At 49.6% G+C, this 23,619-nt stretch overlaps 1 long non-coding RNA gene across 1 annotated transcript in view; it reads left to right on the forward strand.

Annotated features, from left to right (window-relative positions):
• LOC138818052 (uncharacterized) overlaps window positions 1-5,546 on the forward strand; it is a 56,735-nt gene extending 51,189 nt beyond the window's left edge. The window contains exons 2-4 of the long non-coding RNA XR_011368955.1: window positions 2,817-2,954; window positions 3,310-3,513; window positions 4,980-5,546. This is a non-coding gene — a long non-coding RNA (uncharacterized lncRNA). The remainder of the gene's footprint in view (window positions 1-2,816; window positions 2,955-3,309; window positions 3,514-4,979) is intronic.
• Window positions 5,547-23,619: the final 18,073 nt, after the last annotated feature.

A 23,619-nucleotide genomic window follows, 5' to 3' on the forward strand; every position in this document is an offset into this window, starting at 1 on the left:
AAAATTTTTTGGTGCCAGTCCTGGAGCTTGAATTCAGGGCCTAAGTGCTATCTCTGATCTTTTTTTTTTTTTTTTTCTCAAGACTAGAGCTCTACCACTTGAGTCACAGCTCCACTTCTAGCTTTTTTTGGTGGTTAATTGGAGATAAGAGTCTCAGATTTTCCTGCCTAGGCTGGCTTTGAACTGTGATAATCAGATCTCAGACTTCCAAGTAGCTAGGATTATAGGTATGTGCCACCAGTACCCAGCTTTCAACTCCCTTTTATACATTTGGAGGAACTGAGGCTCAGGCCAGGAAGGCCTGCCATGGCCCACAGCATGTGAGAAGCAGAACTGGGGCTAGATGCTTTCTGCTGGGTTCCCTCTACTCTGGGAGCTTGGCTGATGGTCTGCATGAGGAACAACCAGGGTGGAAAGAGAGTCCTAACCTCCTATACCTGCAAGCTCCTAGGTGAACAATTTTTCCCACTCATTTGTCAAGCTCAGTCTGAGTACCCATGGTTTGTGAGGCGCTGTAGGTTGTGTAGCTTGTGGGGACTGGGTAGCTATTGCTGCCCTTGGGAGAGGCTGGTGCCTCTGGGCTGTGTGGACCGGTGGATAGAAACCTCCCCTGAAGCAGTGCCCAAGACAAAGCCCCTGTATGAAGCCTAAGCTACCAGGGGTTGCTTGATTCTGACTGGTATTGCGGTCACAGCCATCAACTCCTTCCAAGGACCCCACGGTTCATCTCTCAGGTTTCCTGTATGGTCAGTAGAGGTGTGGGCCAGGTCCAGAGTCCTGCCTTCAACCTCACCCTTGGTGAGCATACCCGGAGCAGGTTCTTCTATGTCCCAGGGCTGCTCATGACAGTCATACTAGCATGCTATAGGTCCTCCTCCAGCAGAGGACTGGCCCATCAGTGAACCTCTATATGCTGATATGAGCTCCCCTAAGTAAATTAAGCCAGGAAAACTGCTCATGTAGAACTGCCTGAGCCTGTGTTCTTATCTTTAAAGTGGGGCAATGTGATCGGCATGGCAGCTGCTGCAAGTCTGACCAGAGGCTCAGTAGAAGCACCCTAGGCACATGGTGCTTCCTTCCCACAGGCTCTGAGTTTTCTGAAATGGGTCCCCATGTAATTAAGGAGCTAGGAAACAGCTCATGGCCACCCAGTTGACTCAAAGCAAGCAGTGTCTTCAGGGCAAGGTGTGGGGGTAGCACAATCTTTGGTCCATCTTCCATGGTAGGACCATGCACGGAATGAGGCCCTGTGTATCAGTTTATGCAGTGCCTAAGTGTACCACTAGAGGGTAGTATTGGCAAGCAGGAGCCAAATGGAAGCTGACTGGTGGAGGCTGGGTTGAGCTAGCCCTTAGACCTGGGGCCTGTAGCCACCAGCCCTGAACTCCTATGGTCTGAAAGCAAAGGAGGGGTGGGGTGCAGAAAGGAGACACTCAAAGAATTCCTAAGTCTCTTCCAGAGACAAGCAGTCAGGGAGCTAAATAGTCCAGCAGATGGGGCTGGGCAGAACACAGTAGCTGCTTCTGCTTCTTACAAAGACCCTCCTGTCCTTAGCTGTGGGACCTCCTGGGGTGTCGATGAGGGGCCCCTGGCAGCAGGGCAGGAGGCACCCTTGAAGGAAACCACCAATACAGGCGGGCCCTGGAGCTACCCTGTTCTCTCTGCCCTACCTTTCTTGGCATTCCCCCCTCTCTCCCATTCCCCAGGAAGCCAGAGAAGAGCATATGGGAACTGTCAGCAGCTCCTTAGGGTTGCAGATGGGGAGCTGGGCGAGGGAGGGAGGGACCGGGAGGGAGGGAGTAGTGTTCTTGGCCAGGCCTCCTAGGAGCCCCAGGCAGCCGCACTGTAGTCTCTCTCTTGGTGCTTCCATGGTCCCATCGAGTGGCTCAGTAGAAATTCCAGACTCCCCAGAAGCTGCACATGGAGCCATCTGAAGCCAGCGTCCTGGTGCTCTCTGAATGGCAGTGGCTCAACCTCTAGGCCCCCATTGTCCCTTCGCCATCTAGCACATCTCTGATCTTCTGGGTGTGCGTGTATGGGGCGAGGGGGGGGGGAGATGTAGATGCGGGGATAGATTTGATATAGGGAGGAGTCTGACACTGGGATGATGGAGCGAGGAGTCATCCATCTGTGTGTGCTCTGGGAAGCAGCAGCAAGAAAATCTGGACCATGGTGCTCTGAGTCCCTGGATGCTGGGGTAGGCAGCTGCTTCCAGAAGGAGGGTACTCAGGACAATCATGGAGCCCTGTCCGCCCAGCTGGCATCCAGCAAAGCAGGTGGGCAGTGACAGTGCCCGGGGCTAGGATGTACAGTAAGTTTCCATCTCTCCCTCAGCCTTAATTTCACCACCTAGTTACATAATAATAATATGATAATAATAATAACAATAAAAATAACTAATGACTCATTCCCATTCAACACCGACACGGAATGTAACATGGCAAGTGGATAGTTTTATTTAATACTCATGATCTCTCAAGGAAGAAATGGAGACTCAAAGGAGGGGGCTAGGCCAAGGTCATGCACCAAGGAGTACAAACTTGGCCAGGTCCTCCCCGGTGGTGAGGCAGGGCTCAGACACCTCTTCCCTAAAGCCTTCTCAAGAGGCTTGCCTGTAGGGATGGCATCATTGTAGGGCTCCAAGTTCGGCAAATAAACCACCAAGATACCTGTCCAAATTTGAATATCAAATGATAAATAACGACTTAAATATAGCTTTGTTCCATGTAGTATTTGGAACATACCTATAGTAAAAAATGCTTTTGGTTTACCTGGCAACCCTACTGAGTACAATGTGTTTTATTGTGTGTTTCTAGGTCCTGTGGTAGAGGTGAGGAGTGGAAGAGAAGAGAGCCAGAGATGTGTACAGTCTGTGCCGGAGCTTGGACACTCACTGGAAAGTTCCTTCATCTAGAAAATGGTGAAGGACTTTCCTCCTCTTCTTAAGAGACCATGTGAGTTTCCAATGCCAAGGTGGATGTGGGTGGTTTTGGAACATCCAGAAGGCTTTGCCTGGATGAACACCTTTGCTGGTTAGTAGTAGATGCCAGCCTGACCACAGCTCTATCATCATGGGTACCTGTGGGGTATACATGGGGATATATCCTATCCCTGGCCCACAGGGCATACTGGTGTTCAGGAGTGGGGCGCAACCATTCTCTAGGAAGCCTGACATCATTTAAACCTTCTCAGAGTGCCCTGCTCAGTGACGGCCCTAGAGACTGTGTCTGCAGTTCCAATGTCACAACTGTCTAGCTCAAGGAGGGCTTCACCTCTCAGAAACACAATCTCCTTCCTTCCCTCTGCCAGGAGAGAAAAGGATTCATCTCACTCAGATCGTTGTGAGAGTTCAATGAGATGACAGAATGTGGACACTCAGGACGTACTTCCTCTGTCCTGTCCAGCTTCATCTTGTGGCCAGGGCCTCAGGTCATGCCACCAATAGTGTCACCTTCATCGGCAGAGATGGAAGATTTGGGTGATAAGCCTGGTTTCCAGACTTGTCTGCTGGAGGTGAGTGTCAGGGACCCCAGTACACACTTAGTGTACCCCCTTAGGGGGCGGAGACAACCACCTTACACTTCTCTCCCTTCCCGCTTGCCCAACGGAAGCTCAGTTTCTCTGTGAAACATACAGCCTGCCCTCCACTCCACCTTGGAAGCTCTGTAATGTATTAGACTTGGGGCTCCTGTTTTCCACAGGCTTACAAAGAGACAGGTGTACTTGTTTCCAAAGTCATTTATGCCAGTGGCTTTTCTTATTGAAAATGTGTAATTCAATTAAATAATAAGTAAACCAAAATACCACGTACACGTAAAGAGTTGCTGTTTCCGTAAAAATGGAATTGAAATCTTTAGAAAGACTCTATAAAGGGGAATAGCTAAAAAAAATTGTTGCCAAATTAGGTGTGGATAAGCAACTGTAAGATAAGATTGGGAACTAAATTGTAAAAATCTAGGAGATACGGCGTTCGTATTACTTTACAAGAGTCTTTGAAGTTCTTGCTCCACTTTCAAGAAATTGAAATTGGAAATCAAGGATGATGTGTTGTGGAGTTAGTTTACCCAAGAAAAAAGAAGTGACTCAATCAGAAGACTCATAAGCAAAGGGAAGACTTTTGCCCTGTATTAAAGAACGTTAAAAGGGCAAACAGCTGAGTGCCATTGGCTCAAGCCTAGCTACTCAGGAGGCTGAGGTCTGAGGGTCACAGTTCAAAGCCAACCTGGCAGGAAAGGCCGAGAAACTCTTCTCTCCAAGTAACCAGGTAAAAGCTGGAAATGGAACAGTGGTTCACCTGGTAGAGCACTGGCTTTGAGAAAAAAGCTCAGGGACCACACGTAGGCCCTGAGTTCTGGCCCCAGGACTGGCACACATACAAAAAAAGGCAAACAACTCATAGGCTTTAAATTGAAATAAAAGGTTGGCCGTGTGAAGGTGTGCACTATTGTTATGATTTCCCTCAGAATCAATTGGGAAGCCAGTTTGTATTAACTCACTATACATACACACATGCGAATATACCTATGTACACAGCACCCATCCTACACATATACACAACCTTACATACTCACATACATACATACATACATACAATACACAGATTAAACCATAGTCAGTCCTTACATATAGACACATAGGTATACACATTCTTACCCAGCCTAGGTAAACACACACACACCTATTCAGAGACACACTCCCACACACCTGAGTATACACACGTACATACATTCTTTCCCCTGCAAGAACAGCAAAGGCAATGAGCAGAGGTGATGTTTTTAATCAGAAATTCACCCTTTGGTGTTTTTCTCCTCAGCCTGTGGGGGGTTTGGAGGGCAGCATGGAGGAGGGGAGGAAAGGGAGGGAGGAGTCAGGCCTCCAGCTAGGTTCTTGTTGCAGGCACAGGCTGGGAGCTGTGTAGGCTGCAGGTGAGCTGGGTTCCAGCTGCATTATTGAATGCTCTGTTTTGCTTTTATCTCCAGTTCAGCCAGGCCTGCCAGAGAAGAGGCCCCTGGGGCTCCAGCCTGGGGGCAGGGCAGCTTCTTCTGGAAAGGACAGTGGACCCATGGGCAGCATGACTCTGAGCCTCCCCACTTGTCGGGGCTGAGGTCCCACTGAAGTTGGGGCAGCTTCCAGCCTGGTATCAGATCCCTGGACCCATCCTCATACTGGCCCAGAATCCCTGAGTCAGGCCCAGGAATCCGCATTTTACATTTCCCCAGACGACTAGCTAACATCCCAGTACCACACAAAGCCCCCCTCTCTGGGGATCCCTGGAGCCTTGCTCTCTCTCTAGTCCCCTCAAAACCCTGTGTGGTCTTAGCCAAGCCTAGGGAGATTTCTTAGACAAGAGAGTCCTGGAATTCTGGGAGCAGAAAAGGAATTTTCCCTATGTGGCTCTTCCATTTTATAAAAGGAAGAGCCAGAGAACTGGAGGGAAAAGACTTGCCCAAGGCTACTCAGAGTGTCAACCAGTAGCGGGATTTGAACCTGGGATATCTGGTTGTAAAGGTCCTCTTTTCTCTGTCAGATTGCCCATTGCAGTAATAAACACCACTAAGTCTCACTGGCTTAAACCAACACAGATTTATTTCTTGGTTCTGCAGAGGTGACAGTAAGGGTCAGCAGCGGCTCTACTCATCTTAGTCACAAAGAAACTGGCTGGTGGATCACCGAACACCTTGTATTTATCAGTTGCTGGACAGACCCAGCTCCCTTCTCCTTGCAGTCATTCACCAGAACAGGCCACATGCCTCTACTTCCTGCTGCAGGAAGGGTGACAATTGGGAATAATCACCTCCACTCCCAGCTACCTGCCCGAGACCACAAGGCTGGGAACGCCAGCTATGTCCCCCAGCCTGGGACTGCCCTTAGCTTCCCTTTTCCAATGCAACCCTGGCCTCGGCAGCTCACTCTCCCGGACTCCTTCTCCTCATGCTTCTATCTGGAGCTGATGTGTTTCAGTCTTGGTTTTGCCTCCACCACACACGGCGAGCCCTTTCTCCTCAGTTTACCCATCTGCAGACTGGGACTGTGCCTCTGAGTCCACACCCCTCCCCTCCTCCTGTGGGAAGTGTTTCTGGAGGCTGCTGCTTGTTGAGACAACAGACCTGGGGGAACAGATTTTATTTTTCCTCCTTCCCTGTCCCTGTTTTAGAAGATCCCACATATGTTGGGCCTGAAGGCATCCCACGCGTCCTGGGAGATGAAGGGGCGGCGGCGGCGGCTATTGCCGCCAGGAAAATCCCTTCTTGGGGGTGGGTGCTCACCCTAGGATGGGGCCAGCCCCGTGCTACCCCCTCCCTCCTTGCTCCCAGGCCTGGGCGAGCTGTGCTGGCCACTGCATCAGGCCGGAACCCTGCCAGTCTGCGCTCACCTGGACACAGCCCAAGAAGGGAGCTGTATAGCTTGAGGGATTAAGGTTTGATGTCTAGATGGACTTTAACAGTTATTGCATGAGGGAGCGGCTGAGAGAATCTCCTCTGACTCGTATTTAATTTTTAATCCATCTACAAAGCTCTTAAATCTCTCACATTTCTCAAATTTGTATTTTTTTCTTATGTTATGGAACAATATGTCCTCACTGTAAAACAACAACAACAACAACAAAAAAAAAAAACCAAAACTCTGAAAGCCACAGATCAAACCTGCCTCCCTCAGGGCTCAGCCTAGAAGGTTCTAGAATGTGTAAGGATGCTCTTCCTGGGTAGACAAGCGACAGCACCAGGTCACCTGCTGTGTCTTTACAAAGTAGGGACCGTGGCTTTGCTTATGAATAGTTCTGTAACCCACCCAGCCTCCCGTGCACCTGCCGACCTGTCTGCTCGCATGGCGCACATGCCCCTGGCTGCCTGTGTGCCCCACCTGTGAGCGACCCAGCTTTGTTGCACGGGGTCCTTAGATGGCTGAGAGGTCACTGCTGCCTTACAGAGCATCTACTGTATGCCAGATGCTTCTAGAATCCTCTAGGCCGACTCGTTCCCATTTTAGAGTTTCAGTGGATTCACTGGCACCTCCTCCAGGCAGCCTTCCTAGAGATGAGTGAGTACCTTTTCTCTTACTGCTAAGACTCCCTGTGCTGTCTTCATTCCTCCATGTTCCGCCTCCAGAGCAGTGGCCCCGTGTGTACCCTGCCATAAATGTGGGGGCTGCGCTCAGGTTCAAGTCCAAACTTACCACTTCTCGCATGTGGAGGACATGGCTTGGTTACAGCTGTCTGCTGGCTCCATGCCACCTCAGGACTCAAGGTGGGACCTGGAGTAGAGAGTCTATCTTCCTGCCCTCATTCTCCACCGGGCCCCAGCCAACAGACCTTTCAGAGGTATCCAGGGTGGGGTCCAAACCCCCTCAGAGCAGTGAGCCACACTGTAACACCTCACACGAGTCTCAGGGCCCTCTCCTGTCCTCTGCAAAACGTCCGCCAGGACTGCAGGTCCGTCCCTGAGCCTGGGCCTCCCAGCTAGCGCCCGGGGCCGACCAACTCTTCCCACCCTCTACAGCTACATGGGGAGAGGTTAAGGACTTGTTCCACGTCACACAGCATGTGAACAGAGAAAGTTAGAACTGACCCCTAGTTCAGTGCCCCCCCCGCCCCCCACTGAAGGGTCCAGGCCTGAACCTCGGGCTTCCCTCCATCTGAGGCCAAGGGAGTGAGCAGGGAGCCGGCCCCTGCGCACCACCCCTGCCCAGGACCGTCCCCATCCGGGCGCCGAGGACAGCGGCTCAAGGGAGGCCCTGGACTGCCTGCCTTTGGCCTGGCCCCAGCCCCCGCCCTCTCCCCAGCTCCTCTCATTTTTCCTCTGAAAGAAAAAAAAATTAATAGAAAATGTAAGTGAGCAATCTCGCGGCCCAGGCGGGCTTTCATTACCGGCGGCCGGGCCGAGGATCCCAGCGAAGCGTGGGCCCGGGAGCCAGCCCCGGGAGATAATTGAGCGGCGCGGGCGCCGCGCCATCATTAGAATTTACATGACACATTAGCCAGAAGTGGCGGCGTTCATCTTTCTAACCAAATCCCATTTACCAAATGAGCAACCGACACCGATGTCACCGCGGCTGCAGCCTGCTGACCCCGGCGCCGGGAGCTGGCCCTGCCCGCGCCCGCCCCGCCGCCTCCTCCCGGTGTGGGCAGGCGAGGACGTGAAACCCATTTTATGGGCAGGGAAACTGAGGTAGTGATGATGAACGGAAGAGTGTGATAGCTTGATGCCAGCCTTCCTAGGTCGGAACCTTGGCTCTTCTATGTGGCAGCTGTGCAGCCTTGGGAAAATCATTTAATGTCTCTGAATCTCCTGGTGCTCACCTCCAAAAATGGCTTTTTCTAATCGCAGTGTCCATTGAGGCTGAACACACACCTCTGAGACCAAAGTGATTAAGTCTTAACATGAGCATCATTCTGATAGTGACTCCTATTTCTGGCTCTGAGTACCCCACTCAGTGCTAGATGGTGGGCTATACACTCTGAACTCAAGATAGCCTTTGATCTCCCTAATACCACTGTACTTTTCCTTGAGAAGCCCTGAAGCTCAGAGAGGTTCATTGCTTTACTGAAAGGCCACACAGCTCTGGGATGAGGAAACCCTTTCCTGAGCTGGAACTCAGTCTTGTTGAAACCAAGATCTATGTCACTATTGCTGCCAGAGAAGGACTTTTCCTTCAGAGTCCTTGCTGGTCCCATTCAAGCTGCTCCTCCAGCCTCTGCTCCTTGCCCCTTCCCTCTGTCCCAGCCTCTGCCGGGCACATGCGTGCACCTGTGCGCAGACCCACACTGCTTGTGCCCTTAGGAATGTCTGCTCACCTAGGGGAGGCTGGTGGGTTAATGACAGGGAACCCTCACCTGAGCACCTACTATGCACCCAGACCCTGGGGCGAGACAGAGATGAATGAGACGCAGCCTCCAATGACAACACAAAGGCTAACACCTGACAGAGCATGATTAATTGCCGAGGGACTGCACAGACAACAGCGAGGTTGGAGTTTCTAGGCAGAGGCCCCAGCTGAAACAGGGGCAGCGGGACCTCAGTGGCAGCCAAGGCCTGGCTCCACCCTTGGGAATATTTGTCGGGTGTCTACCAAGCATCAGGCTCTTCTCTAGGCCCGTGGGGCCATCACCGGAAACAAGCTTAGACAAGGTCTCTGCTCCCTCTGAGGACAATCAAGGATAATAACCTAAAATCGTAAGGAAGCTAATTTCTAGAAGACAAGGGAGAAAGGCAGTGGGCAGGTGGAGGGAAGCCAGAAGAGGCTTCCTGGAGGAGGCGACACCTGAGCCAGTCACTGAGGATGAGCAGGAAACAGCCTGAGCAAATGTTTGGAGGAAGCCGTGAGCTCAGCAGGTTGTTGGAAAACAGACCAGAGGTGAGTGTGGCTGGAGGGTGGCCAGGGAAGGAGAGGAGCAGGGGGGGGGGGGGGGGGGGGAGACCGGCACAGCGCCATGGGCCCTCGCTCTTCTCTGGGCTGGCCTCTTTGCCTCTTTCTGCTCCTTGCCCGTGTCCTTTCCTGCCTGCAGACCCCCTGGATGCCTCGGGGGATGTGGACAGCTCCTGGAGCCAGTGTCCCCTTGGCCACTACCTTCTAACCTCTCCTCAGCAGTCCCTCCTGACTTTGTACTCCATGCTTCCTTTTACTTGAATTGTTTTTTTTCTAGTCCTGGGGCTTCAACTCAGGGCCTAGGTGTTGTCCCTGTCTCTACCGCTTAAGCCACAGCTCCACTTCCAGCTTTTCCATGGCTAATTGATTAGAGTCTCAACAGACTTTCCTGCCTATGCTGGCTTTGAACCTCAATCCTCAGATCTCAGTCTCCTAGTACCTAGAATTTATAGGTGTGCACCACCAGCACCCGCCTTCCATCCTTTTTCTTCTTTCCCCCTGCTCTGCCTCTTTCCTGTGCTGCGTCTGCCATTTAGATCCCTTTTGTCTCAGTTTCCATTTGGCTAATTCCTGCATGGCCTTCTAGGGACAGCTGAACCCCACTCTTTGATCTCCTGGGGTTGGGGGGGAGCTCCTTCATTCTCTCCCTCTTACAGAAAAGAAGACAATGCATGGTAATCATGCTTCCTAGAGGTGGGGACTGATTCATAAATGACTGGTAACAAATGAAAGAATGATGAGTGGCAGGTGGCTCACGCCGGTTTTCCTAGCTACTCAGGAGGCTGCATTTAGAGGCTAAGGATCGAGGTTTGAAGCTAGCCAGGGCAGGGAAGGTGGTGAGAGTCTTATCTCCAATTAATTAGCCAAAAGCCAGAAAAGAAGGTGTGGCTCAAGAAGCAGAACACCAGCCTTCTTTGAAAAGCTAAGAGACAATGCCCAGGTCCTGAGTTCCAGCCTCAGCACTGGCACAAATGAAACAAAAGAAAACATCAGGGGCTGGGAAGGTGGCTCAGTGGTAGAGTGCTTGCCTTGCATGCGTGAGGCCCTGGGTTCGATTCCTCAGCACCACATAAGCAAAAAGAAAAAAAGCTGGAAGTGGTGCTGTAGCTCAAGTGGTAGAGTGCAAGCCTTGAGCTGAAGAGCTGAGGGACAGCGCCCAGGCCCAGACTAAAGGCCTCACAACCGGACCCCCCCAAAAAAAGAAAACAACATCACAACATCAACCCCCTCCTCTCCCCCCGCCCCCCCCCCCCAGCCTCCCCAGTAGGTTTCTGTTTATGGCTCTGTAACTTTTGAGGAGGACCCTGGCTAAGGCTGTAGCTGGGAACACCTGGGACATGTCCCTGCTCTCTCAAAGGCTGGTGAGGAATAAAGAGGGTTTCCCCACCTGGTCCCTTCCTCCATGCGAGGGGTACCTAGGCTGGGGGTGGAGCTGCCCCTGGGCTCAGGAAATGACTGGGAGATGCTCTGTCGAGCACAAGATATAAATTGCAGGCGGGTTTTAAACGTTTGGAGAGATTGCTTTTTGAGTGGCAACCTGCATCTGTGCGTATCTGAGGGGGTGGGGCAGGGATTCAGTTATTTTTCTCTATTCTCTCTCCTCCCAAGGGCTCAGGTCTTTCCTGATCAAGCAGGATCCCCAGCTTAGCCTGGAGTAAGAGGCAGGGGGCTCTGAGCACGGTGGGGGCTGCCTGGAAGGGTCTCCAGCCCCATTCCATGATTTCCAGCTACAGAGAGGGGAGTGGGGGACTGGTAGGCCCTGGCCAGGCCAGCAGGACATCACACAGGCCTCGCTGTGGTGGGCAAAACCATTGCTAGGATCCCATCTCAAAGAAAGTGGGCTCAGGGCTGCCTTTATTTTTTCTCCAATGCTTTCCTGCAACCCTGACTTGCAGGGCATTGATGCAGCTGCATTTTCTCCCAGGTGAGTGGGCTTGCCAAATCCCACAGAAGCCCCTGCTCAGCAGAGGCCTCCTCATTTCGTAGGCCTTCCAGAGGCATAGGCTGGGTTGCTGTGTTCAGCCATGGATTCTGCAGGGGAGCTTGGGGTTAAAGGGAGATAATCAGTCAGCCAGGGTGATCATAGTAGGGCCAACTGCTGACCCTGGCAGCGGTTATTCATTTGTTTTCTTGTTTCTCCCTGTGGGAAATGTTTACCCAATTGAGTGTTTACCCAATGCTGAGTATGGTGCTGGGCCCTGGGGATATAGGAGTGAATAAAAGTGACTAGGATCTACGTCCTGGAGTTTACATAAAGATTTGTTCCTTGGCCTCAGCTTCATCTTCCTCTTTCCCTTCCTTGTCCCCTTCCTCCCCTCTTCCTATTCCTCTTCTTTCTTCTGGTGCTGAGGATTGAACCCAGGGCCTCATCCACGCCAGGCAAATGTTCTGTCGTTCCAGTTCAGCTTTTCTTCTTGTCTCAGAGATCAGCAAGGTTTAGCAAGTGCATCATGGATGGGGCCCTCCCCTGAAGTGGTGGTGTCTTTATTCGTCCTGTGACTCAGTTGTAGCGTGAGAGTTGCTATCAGTGCAGTATGAAGAGAGAGGCTGTGGGGAGGCCTGAAAGTGACTGGGGCCTGGTGCATGCAGAGAGGCTGCGTGCTATAACACCCTGTGTTTGCCAGGAGGGCAGGGGCCATGTCTGCCTTGCTTACCACCACATCCTAGCCCTAGTCCAGGGCCTGGCACAGACAGGCACCCAGTAAGAGGGCGTGAATCAGATAGGCTGCCAGCTACTTCCATACCCACCTCTCTGAACTCGCCTAGCCAACTTCAACGCCAGCCAATAGCTCTTCAACTCCCAAGGGGTGTGTGTGTGTGTGTGTGTGTGTGTGTGTGTGTGTGTGTGTGTGTGTGTGTGTGTGTGTGTGTGTGTGTGTGTGTGTGTGTGTGTGTGTGTGTGTGTGTGTGTGTGTGTGTGTAGATGATCAGGTGGTAGGTAAGACCTGGAAGGGTGGGATGGGGGGGGGGTCCTGTGAATTTCTAAACAAAGGACTTGCTAAGTTTAAATGTAGACAGAGGGGACAGTAGAGAAGTCAAGGGAGAAGGGAGGGGACTTTTCAAAAGAGCAGACCCCAGGAAGGGTGAGAGGAGGTGGGGAGCTGAGTTAGAACAACCCCAGGACCTGGATGTAAGCAGCTGGGGCGGGGAGGGGCGGTGGAGGCGCTTCACCCATGCCCACCTCAGTTTCTTCCTGGTGAATTTGAACAGACTTGCAAATGAAAAGGGGCAGGGTAGGCAGGGAGGACTGTGGGAATGTTTGGAAAAGGGGGGGGCCTCTGGTTCTCAGGGAACTCCAGTCTGGACAGGAAGACCAGTTCCTTGCTGGAGATGAGGGCTGCTGAAGGACACAGGGGGCCGGCTGTGGTCAGCTGTGGTCACTGATAGGTGGGAGGTGGTCTGTCCTGGCCATGGGGCAGAGGGTCCAGCAGTTGTCCCTCTGCACACAAGGGCTGTCTGGCAGGGGGTGGGGAGGGGGGAGGAGAGGGAGGCAGCTATCATGCCGTTCCTACCCCTGGCCTGGAAAAAGAGCTAGCAGCTCCCCTGGGGCAGTGGATGGCTATCAGGGGGCTTCCCAGGGGACCTGTCTCCCCCTGCGTGGGCACGGAGAGCTGGTTATAGTTTGAGTTAATGCTCCTTAGAAGGAGCCAATGGGTCCCTCAGGGGCCTTTCAGGAGATTACAGATTGCATTCAAACCCATCCACCCTGGAGAGGGAGAGGGAAGGCAAATGCACAAAACCACCCATCGGAACCAGGAAGCCAGGGAAGTGGGCAGGGCAGGAGTCAGCCCGAGTGGGTGAGGCCAACAGAGGGTGAGCTATGCGTGGCCGGGTCTTAGCCACTTAGCTGGCCTCGCCTTGACCTGCCAGGTAGGTTTAGTATCATGCCTGTTCCACAGATGAGGAAACACACATGCAAATAGAGGGTAAAGGATGAGTATGAAGCCACGCAACTACAAAGCGGTAATTCAGGGATTTCAACCCAGGCAGTTTGGCCCTAGAGCATCACCCACCACTGACCCCTGGTGTTGGATCTGGAGGTACTGCAGGAAGTGGTTCCCAGTGGGGGCAGGAATGGTGTGGTATCCTGGGCTGAAGCATACTCATGAGAACACCCCGCTTTTGGTGTCTAGCTGGCTTATGGGGGGATTTGGGGCTCATGTCCTGACGCCCTTTCTCCTCAGAGCTTTGATAAGGGCTCTGTTGTGCCTTTAGCCTTCTGGGCTTACCTGGCCTGGGTGCTGGCTACCCAACTGTCCTTTCCCCTACCCCCTCCCGGCCTAGGGAGAGGGTGTCTGACAGGTATTTTGGGAGAGGTATGCAGGCCGTGACATCTGGAGTCACACACTCAGGATCTGGATAGCTCTCCTGTTTCTGAGCCCAGGGAAAGCCAGACTTGATCTCAGGATGGGCTTTCACCTAGAGGTAGAGGGAGGCTGTGCAGGGGTGGTTCAGGCAGCCAAGGAGCCTTCACTAGCCCTCATTTCCTGTCCGGGGTTGGGGAGGGGTCTCAAGGACCTCAAGTCCCAGACTACTTTCTGCAGAACAAAGCTCAGATTAGGCTTATGTAGTAAACTCCAAGGCTCCCTCAGCTCAACCTGCTGGGGTTCAGCTGGGGTAGGAGGAACTTTCAGGCCAGGACTGGGGAGGCTTCTATTGCCTGGGTTCCAAGGCTGTGTGTGTGTGGTTGCTTCTCAGGGCTGTCACAGGCTTATCCACCTGGGTCCCACGCGGCAGGAGCCTAGCCTTTCTCTTGTTCTAGTCTGGTTCTGAGCCCCTGTCTCCATACTTTGGCCGCTTTACCCCACAGCATCTTGGTTTTGGCAGTGGTCACTCATAAAATAAAAGATCACAAATTGCACTTTATGGGATAGAAACAAAAGGCATCATTATCTGTGTCTCCCATTGTCCTTTTAAATTTTATCTCCATGGTTTATTGGTTCATATTGAATAATCAATCTGTTTTAAATGGTCACTTTTAGGCATCTAATAGGTTTCACTTACAAAATCAGAATGTTTCATCTCAGATAATGATCCACATTTCATATTTGATTCTATGTTGAGTGTTCCCCCAAGCCAGAACAGCTGACCTGTTGTAAGGGACAGAGGATGTGGCTGTATAGTGACACCTCCACCCCCAGAGTTAGGGAAGGGAGTGGACGAGGGGAGAGTGCTTTCCTTGCTCTGGTCTGGAGGTCATTAATCCTGGCTCCATCCTTGTCCAGGCATGTAACCTTGATAGCTGACTTGACTTCAGTTTTATCATTTGTAAAGTGGCCATATCAGTACTAACTTTATAGATTGCCTGGTCCATGGCATCTTATTACATCAACAAGTAACCCCTTGGTACAATTAATTTACACTACAAAAAAACGATAGGAAAGTAAAATAGGCTCTGTTCAGGGGAGGGACTGGGTACCAGTGGGAGGAGGGAGGGCTAAGGAAGATAGTCAATTGGGATAGTTTGTTTATGTGTATGAAATAGAACAATGAAACCTATTGAAATTTTTTTAAGGAATGGGATAAGGGAGGCTGACAAAGGGAGTGAGGAAATATTACAGTAAACCCTTCCCCTTGCAAAACCAATGCATATTAAATAAAAAAGTGATTCTCTCTCTCTCTCTCTCTCTCTCTCTCTCTCTCTCTCTCTCTCTCTCTCTCTCTCTCTCTCTCTCTCTCTCTCTCTCTTGCCTGGTGCTCTTCCTTAGCTTTTTCATTCAAGGTTGGCACTCTACCACTTGAGCCATAGCTCCACTTCTGGCATTTTTCTGGTTAGCTGATAAAGATTTGAGTCTCACAAACTTTTCTTCCCTGGCTATCTATGAACTGTGATCCTCAGATCTCAGCCTCCTGAGTAGCTAGGATTGCAGATATGAACCCTGTGTTATTTATTCCTATTATCTATGGACTCTAGACCTTGTGAGGCTCTGTGTGTGTGTGTGTGTGTGTGTGTGTGTGTGTGTGTGTGCGTGCGCGCATGTGTGCAATGGGTTGGTAAAGAGCACTTGCTGTGGAATTTGGACAAGACAGAGGGGTTAGACTCTGGCTCAAGTTTTGTGACCTTGAGTTTTGTGACCTCTGAGCCTTGTTTCCATGGCTGTAAAATGGGGCTTTCACCATTCCTTTCTGCCTCTGGGTTGTTAGGGGGATTTATTGAGATGATTATGATGCTAAGAGATCGAGATTTAGTTTATAGAAGGCATTTGATAAAAGATAGCCACTGTATTCTATTCCTGATAGAAGACAGAATTTTCCTAGAGGTCTAGGAAGTACCAGTCCTCAAGGATGCCCCTTTAAATCAGCCACCCTGCCCTGACTTATCTGTGCCACTTTAATCACCTAGAAAACAGTGAAGGGACCCAGATATTATGAGAAAGTCCTTGATTTATAATTACTGTGCCTCCCAGGCAGTAATTCCTCCTCCAGCAACTCTATCTTGGTTTTGTACGCTGGAACGGAGCTCTCCATTGTCAGAGCTGGAAACTTCAGTCGCAAATTAAATGCAAACAGATGGATCTCTCTCATCTGTGTTTTACTGCATCCCTACTGTCCTAGAGAGAAGGGAGCGAGGAGGAGGCATCTCAGGCCAGCCTTGCTAATGAGCAGGCTCGTTTTCCCTGTCCTCCTTCTATGGAGAGTGAAGAATTGCTCTCCCATTTGCCAAGCTAGTATCAATATTTCCAGAGTTCTCTGGTAGCTTCCATGAGACTGCCAGAAGACTGGGGTGTGGGCCTCTCCCACCCACGCAGAGTGACCCAGAGAGAAGTTAGATACAAGATTTTCAGGTGGAAAAGCCCTCAGACACACACTCGCTCACATGTCCTCTGAGCAGATAGATGGAGGCCCGGATAGAGCCAAGGGCTGTGCCCAAAGATGGGCCTGAAAACAAACTTCCTGGCCGCATGCTCCATGCTTTCTTACGAGACTGGGATTTTTTTTTTTTTGAACTTGAAAAAGTTGTACAGTCTTTCAGGAAGTAAAATCTAGTATGATTAGATAGATGAATTAGAGATATTCTGCTCTGTGGTCAGCAGAAGTGGTAGTGGTGGGAACCCTGTCTAGTGTCCCCTTGAGCCTTGAAACTCTTTTAAAAAGCCTTAGGCTTCTCCAGAACTTTTTTTTTTTTTTTGAGTGGTATTAGAATTTGAACTTAGAGCTTTATTCTTTTTTTTATTGTGGAAAATACTGTACAGAGGGGTTACAATTACATGAGCAAGATAATGAGTACATTTCTTATCAAGCATTGAAGCCTCCTCCTTTGTTTCCCCTTCCCATCCCATCCTCCCCCCGCCAGAGCTTTATGCTTGTAGGAAGTGCTGTACAACTTTGGCCATCACTCTAACTTTATTTTTTAGGTAGTGTCTTGCTTTTTGCACAATGGAGGAAGGGCGGTACAGTAATGCTCCTAATTATTCTTCCTGTCATGGTGGGATGACAAGCACTCTTTAGCACGGGTCAGCATTTTCTGTTGAGATGATGGCATCTTGTGAATTATTTTTCCAAGGCTAGCCTTGACCTGAGGTCCTCCTGATCTCTACTTCCTGAGTGAGCTACCAGCACTCAGCTTTTTCTTTTTTCTTCAGATGTGGTCTCATTAGATAGTCCAGGCTGGCACCAAAACTCAGGATCCTCCTGTCTTAGTCCTGAAATGACATTGCCCCACACATCTTGCATTTGAGGAGGTTTAACTCTATATTGATTAATTAATTAATTGATGAATTAATTGATTAATAAACCAGAGACGTGGGAACCTGTTCAGTTACTTTTCCTTCTACTGTGGAAGGGACAGAGAACCTACCCTCCACTTTCAGGAGGAAGAGATTAGGCCTGTGAACAGGTTGAACTCTGCTTTTGATAGTGCCTACAGTAGGGTATGCTCAGCCCTGACACCCCCCCCCCCTCCACCTGAGCTGTGGGATTCTGTGAAGAACCACCTCACCCTCTTCTCTCTCTCTCTCTCTCTCTCTCTCTCTCTCTCTCTCTCTCTCTCTCTCTCTCTCTCTCTCTCTCATCTATCTCTAACTATGCAGTACTGAAGCTTGAACTCTAAGCTTTGCATTTACTAGTAAAGAAGTCATCATCCCTTGAGCCCAATCTACCCCTTCAGCCCCCACCTCCACCCTTTGGATCCCTGAGCTGTTGGGAGCAGCTCTCTGAATCCATTGGTTCAATTGACTGTTCCAAGCTGTCTGCTGTAAGCTGAGAGTCCTCACCTCTAAGACATAACTTGGGATGTTGGAAGATTTAATGAGGTCAAGGGCATGAAGGTGACTGATGAAGTTCCTGGTATATAAGAAGTGCTCTACATTTGTTGCTCCTTAACTTCATGTGTTCATTTTTCACTCAATACATGTTGATGTGAAACCCTGGGACCTGGCTGGTTGCCAGGGATACGAACTGACTGAAGGGATGTGGGTGGAGCAGGGCTGGGCTGTAGGAGATGTTCAGCCCTCGCTGTTCATACCTGTGTGTATGTGATGCTCTCCACTGCCCACTCCCCATTGTCCTCAGAGCAATAGGGGACAGGTTTTTCAATTTTTTTAAACATAAAGCTGTTATTTTCTTTATAAAGTCACAATGATGAGTTGTACTATGCCGCGGACCGGGTTCTGTCGGGACAACGGAGGATACCTAGGGGAGGAACCTGGAATAGGACGGGGAGATGGCAAACAGACAACTCACACACATTAGGAGTGGATGCTGAGTGCTGAGTGCGATTTAATGCAGAGGATAACAAACTTTTATAGCAAAAGTCTCCATAAGAAAGGGCAAAAGGTTACATAATCTTGCTGCAGGGCTTCATTCTTGGGCAGTCACCAGCTGGTTGCCTGAAAGGGCAAAAGGTTACACAACCTTGCTGCAGGGCTTCGTCCTTGGGTGGTCACCAACTGGTCGCCTGATAGGCACTTGTTTCCAGCTTTACCTCTATTTTTAAGAAATACAATGGGTTTCGATGATTGTTACCAATTAACCACTACTTTTTTCTATAGAGGCCTTAACTGTCCCATTAAGATCTTTCCTGTTCCTTCTTTAATAGTAAGCACCAAGGAGACTTAGATTTAGCAAGTCTCTTAGTAAATGAGGAAGTTCTTTCTCCTAAGTAGTTATCTCAACAATTGCCATACATTCTTTCTGTTCTAGCCGCGCCTACAACTTTTTGTAAATCTCTTACAATTCCTTCTGGAGTGACTTTGTGAAACCCCCAATACTTTTATATTTACTTATAACTTGTCTACTAGCCTCCATAAGAGGGGTTTCAGGGTAGCACTTAACTCTGGTGAGTTAGTCATATTTTTAAGACACTCATCAGATATTGGAGTCGTCAACACTCTTAAGAAAGAGCTTTGAATAAGGGAACGTTGACAATGAGTAAGTACAATGAGCAGTAGAAACAGTAAAAGATTAATAGGCACTCTTATGAGGAAAAGATAGGCAGAAACACATCTTTTCCAGGGGTTTTTGCCAGCCTTTTCCCAGGAGTAGGCCTCTTAGAAGCCCTATTCTCCGAGGTAGACTTCAGTGAAGTCCCAAAACTTGGAGATAGGTTTCTGTAAAGCCCCATTCTCTGAGGTAGACTTCGGTGAAGTCCCAAAACTCAGAGATAGGTCTCGAGGCCCCTATCATGGTCTGATAGATGGTTTCCCATGCTAAGCAGACTCTACTGGGGTCGGCGTGGCAGTACTACAGTCCAGAATTGTTTTAGCAGCCCTGAGAGTCCATGATCACACCCATTTTGCTGCTAAAACAATTGAGATAAGGGGACTATGTAATATTTCCAGTGGCACTGAGCTTATATGAATTCTGATACATGAGGATCTAAATGGTCTCAAAGAGTGTGAGGCCCTGGTGTTTTCCTTTAATCCTCTCTACCACACAATCCTAACATAGACATTTAAATACTATGGATTCAGGTCAGTATCTACGGGCCCATAGATCAGTAGATTTGATCAAAGTTTCTTAGCTAGCCAGTGGCAGAGGTGGTCTCTAAACTGGCCTCTGAGTTCAGAGCCTAGTTCTTGGCTGCATCAGGCAATAAAGAGCATCATTTTGGCTATGTAAGGGAATTCTGATGGTCCTTCAGAGCAAAAACATTCCCTGGAGAGTGAGTTGTCACTCTTCTCATGGTGGGTCTAGGTTGGGCTGTGCTCTCCCAAAGGGATATTGAGCAGAACTTCCTTGAGGGAAGAAATGTCTCACTTTGAGCTCCTGAGCAGTGCCCAGATTTGGCCCAGAACTTTCCCAAGTTAGAGAACACACAATGAAGGGCTTGCTAATAAGCCATCCTTCTTGTCCCATGAAGAGGGAGCTATGGCCTCCCTCTCTTCTCCCTCCTCCTCCTCTGGGAGGGGATCAATGCCTTATCTCAGCCAGGCCTGTGTGCAGAGGAAGGAGGGAAAACGAACGCACTTAATTAAGACGCAGAGGAGCGGAAAGGGAATGATGTGTCCTCACAGGCTCCTGGTATCTGAAGGCAGCTGCATCCAGAGTCCACTGGGAGGGATCTCCTGGGTGTGTGTGATCAGCCCCTCTGCAGAGAACTAGCCCAAGGTGCTAAAGATGAAAGGCTCTACAGGGGCCTGGCTGCAGCCTACCCCTTGGGACCCCCCTCCTCTACCTCCTAGCCAAGCAGGCCTGCCCAGGCTTGGCCTTGGGCAATGAGCAGCAAGGACTTTGCCCAAAGCGCCCTCAGAGGGCTGAATTTCAAGCTCTTTCTGGTATGGAAAGCTTTCTCAATTGTTCTCCTTGTGATTGTAAACACGTGTAGATTGAAGCTCCTCGTATATACGCTTCAGGAAAGAAGGGTCCAAGTCTCCTTTCTTCCTGGAGGAAGCAAGCAGACAGTGCTCAGCGTAGCCCCCAGGGAAGGCCCGTGCCCTCCTGTAATACACATTTCTCACTGCCCCTCAGTCCTCTATGGTCTTGACATTTCTTGCCCTCTTGGCTCCTGTACCATCCGTCCAGAACAATGTTGAACCAGCAGCCTTCACAAGCCCTGTGGCCTCTGGTCTGTGTGGGGATCCTGACCTGGGCTTTTCCAAATGTGACTCTGGTGTCTTCCATACCCAACTCCAAGACAGCAAGCACACACTGTGTGGATAGTGAATAGTCCTGCCACCAGGGAGAGGATAGATGGGGTGAGACCTTCTCCGGAGGATCCTGGGCCGAGGCCTGGACCTAGGTAGAGTGTTGAGTCTGTTCAGGGCGTTTACATTCACTCTCTGGCTGATTGTTTTGAGGAGCTCAAGAGTAGCTGGATAATTAGATTTTTGTTGAAAAGTCTCAGGTGTGCTCAGAATGGGACTGAAGACCCGTCCCCCTCCTCAGAGGGGAACAGAGCGTCCCAGTTCCCACAGCACCGGCTAGTTGGATAATGTACTCGTGTTGGGTTTTTGTCATTCTCAGTTTATACTCTCCAGCTCCCATTCTTATTCCTTGGGAAACATCTCCAAATAAGCTAGTTGCACGCACACATTTGTTTCAGACTTTTCCTTCACAAGGGGTGGGGCATAGCTAGAACCATTTCTCTCAAGATAGACTATATCTGCTTCCTTTTCCCAGAGTGAACCATTGCTATTCTATTATTCTTGTAGTTTTTGTTCCTGCGTCTAGCTGTGGTTGTACAGTCTTTCCACAGCAATGGCTCCCGATTTGTCTTGGAGCACCTTCTGTAGAGGTGGACAGGATTGTAAAATACTCAGTTGATTTAGGCAGCAAAAGGAACATCTTCTGGCCTGGTAGCTACCTGTGAATCTCTGGCCTGTTACTCTAACAACTTGTCTCTCTGATTGATTTAGTTTTCATTTGCAAGTATATCCACCACCTGTGTCTCCTTATGATTGGATTTCTCTTGTCTGTCCCCCCTGTCACAGATGCCCAGGAACCTTAAAGTGGAGGCTCCATCTTTAAGTAATTTAGAGAATTTTTTTTTTTCAGTCGTGGGGCCTGAACTCTGTGCCTGGGCGCTGTCCCTCAGCTCTTCAGCTCAAGGCTAGTGCTCTACCACTTGAGCCACAGCGCCACTTCCAGCTTTTTTCTGCTTATGTGGTGCTGAGGAATCGAACCCAGGGCCTCATGCATGCTAGGCCACTGGGCCACCTTCCCAGCCCTAGAGAAGAAGTTTGTTTTTGTTTTTTTGTTTTTGTTTTTCTTCTTCTCTTTGTGTTGCTAGGGATTGAACTCAGGGCCTTGTGCTTATGCAAGTTGTATCACAGAGCTACATCTTTGTCTCCAGCTGTCATTTGGCTGGCTCTCCCCCCAAATAGATTACACACGCACACACACCACACATCTATTATCTCTGGTTTCTAACTCAAATCATCTGTCTTAATCTGCTTCAGACTCTGCCATTGATATGTAGTTGACCTATGCTCAGTTTCCTTTTTGTTGTTGTTAGCAGAGCTCAATGGGTTGTGATTGAGTGATGGCTAAAGAGATTTCTAGTTAAGTGGGTCATGGACAGAAGCTACTGTGGTTCTTGTGCTTTTCTCCCTGAGATGGTCATGTCCCAAGGACATTTTAGGTTGGGCTTGAAGAAAAGAGGAGAACATTCTTTCCCATTTTGTCCTTCTGCTGAGGAGTGCCTTAAGACCATAGAAAAGCATTTCCCCATTGGTTTCATGTGATCATGGGGGCTATCCGCCTCATCCGTGGTGGGAGTGATAGGAAAGATAAAGAGGTCATGGTTGTCAAGACCCTGTGGAAGGTACAGGGAAAAAAAGTCAAGTGGTCACAGTCAATAAAAGAGACTTTCATAAGAGTACCCAGCCCAGGGGGTTAGTACTATTGTGAATTTTCCAAAAACTTCCATTGCTTGTTGGTCTCCTAAATGTCAGTCTCTAGATGTGATCCTGAGCTGTGACTCTCACATTCTATCCCCTGAGCTACAGGGAGAGTGGCAGTGTACAAAGCTCGCTTCCCTTTCTTCTGTCTTCAGCCCATGGGCAGGGCACATATTTACTGATCTCTAAACAGAAGAACCCCAGACTGAAGTTCTGAGACCCACCTTCTGCTGCTTCCTTTTGTAAAGAGCGAACATGGCAGGGTATTCTCTACATCCTGCTCCATGTCCTTCCATAGAGACCAGTGCTTCAAATATCCACATGCTACTCTGCATTTCCCAGACTTCCTTGCAGCTAGGTTGGGGCCATGTGACTAGTTTTAGTCAATAAGATGTGGGAAGAACTCATGTAAATGTCTCAGAATGGCTCTTGAAAATATTAGGAAAATATCTAGCCCATGTCTCCACTTTCTGTGGCAAGAATGGAGCCTACAACTTGAGGATGGCGGCATTCCCTGACAGAGGGACTTGGATCCCTGTGTCACCTCTGGAGGACCTCTTGGCCCACTGGAGTAGACAGTTTCAGCCCCGAGGATTTTTGTCCCTGGTGCTACACAGTGTGTTACATTATATGGCAAAGCAGATTTTGCAGCTCTAATGAAGACTATCAATCAACAGACCTTAGATAGAGAGATTATCCTAGATTGTCTGGTAAATCTAGTGTAATCACACCAACAGTAGAAGAAGGCAGGAAATGGAGGATTCAGGGAAGTCAGATTCAAAGCGTGAGGACTTGATGTTCTCACTGTCACTGACTTGGAAGGTGGCAAAGGGATCAAGGGATGAGAACAGCTCGAAAAGCTGAACCTGCTCCCTGCCCACCCACCACCAAGGACACCAGGCTTTAGTCCTGTAATGTGCCAACAGCTTGAGTAACACATTGACTCTGACAGAGCTTTCTGACAAGGGCCCTGTTGGCAGGCTCCTTGACTTTAGCCTTGTGGGGTCCTAAGTTGAGAATACAGCCAAAACCTCAGTCTTAACACTTCACCTATTATGAGATAATAAATTGGTTTTATTTTAAAAGCCACTTGATTTTGTAGTAACTTGTAATGGCAGGCATAGGATACTAATGTACCCACATAGGACTTTATGTGCAAGAAAAAAATCCTTTAAGCTACCAAGATTTCAGAGCCTGCCTGTTGTAGCAGCTAATGATGCATAGGCTGACTAATGTAGGACCTATTTGCCACCAGTGTACAGAGACCCACCGCCCCCCCTCCCCCGCCTTGCACCTCCCAACTCTAGCCTGGAGGCAAAATGGAGAAGAGACCAGGTCCTAAGGCCTCTGGCTGCCTGTTAGGTCTCCTGAGGGGTTGACTTTCTCAAAGGTGGGATGTATTAGTCCCATTAGTCCATTTTTTCACTACTGTAACAAAATACTGAAGACCAAGTACATTATAACAAAAAGCTCACAT

The sequence above is a fragment of the Dipodomys merriami genome, unplaced genomic scaffold (genome assembly GCF_024711535.1).
Source record: "Dipodomys merriami isolate MVZ:Mamm:240054 unplaced genomic scaffold, mDipMer1.0.p SCAF_71, whole genome shotgun sequence".
Classification (NCBI taxonomy): Eukaryota; Metazoa; Chordata; class Mammalia; order Rodentia; family Heteromyidae; genus Dipodomys; species Dipodomys merriami.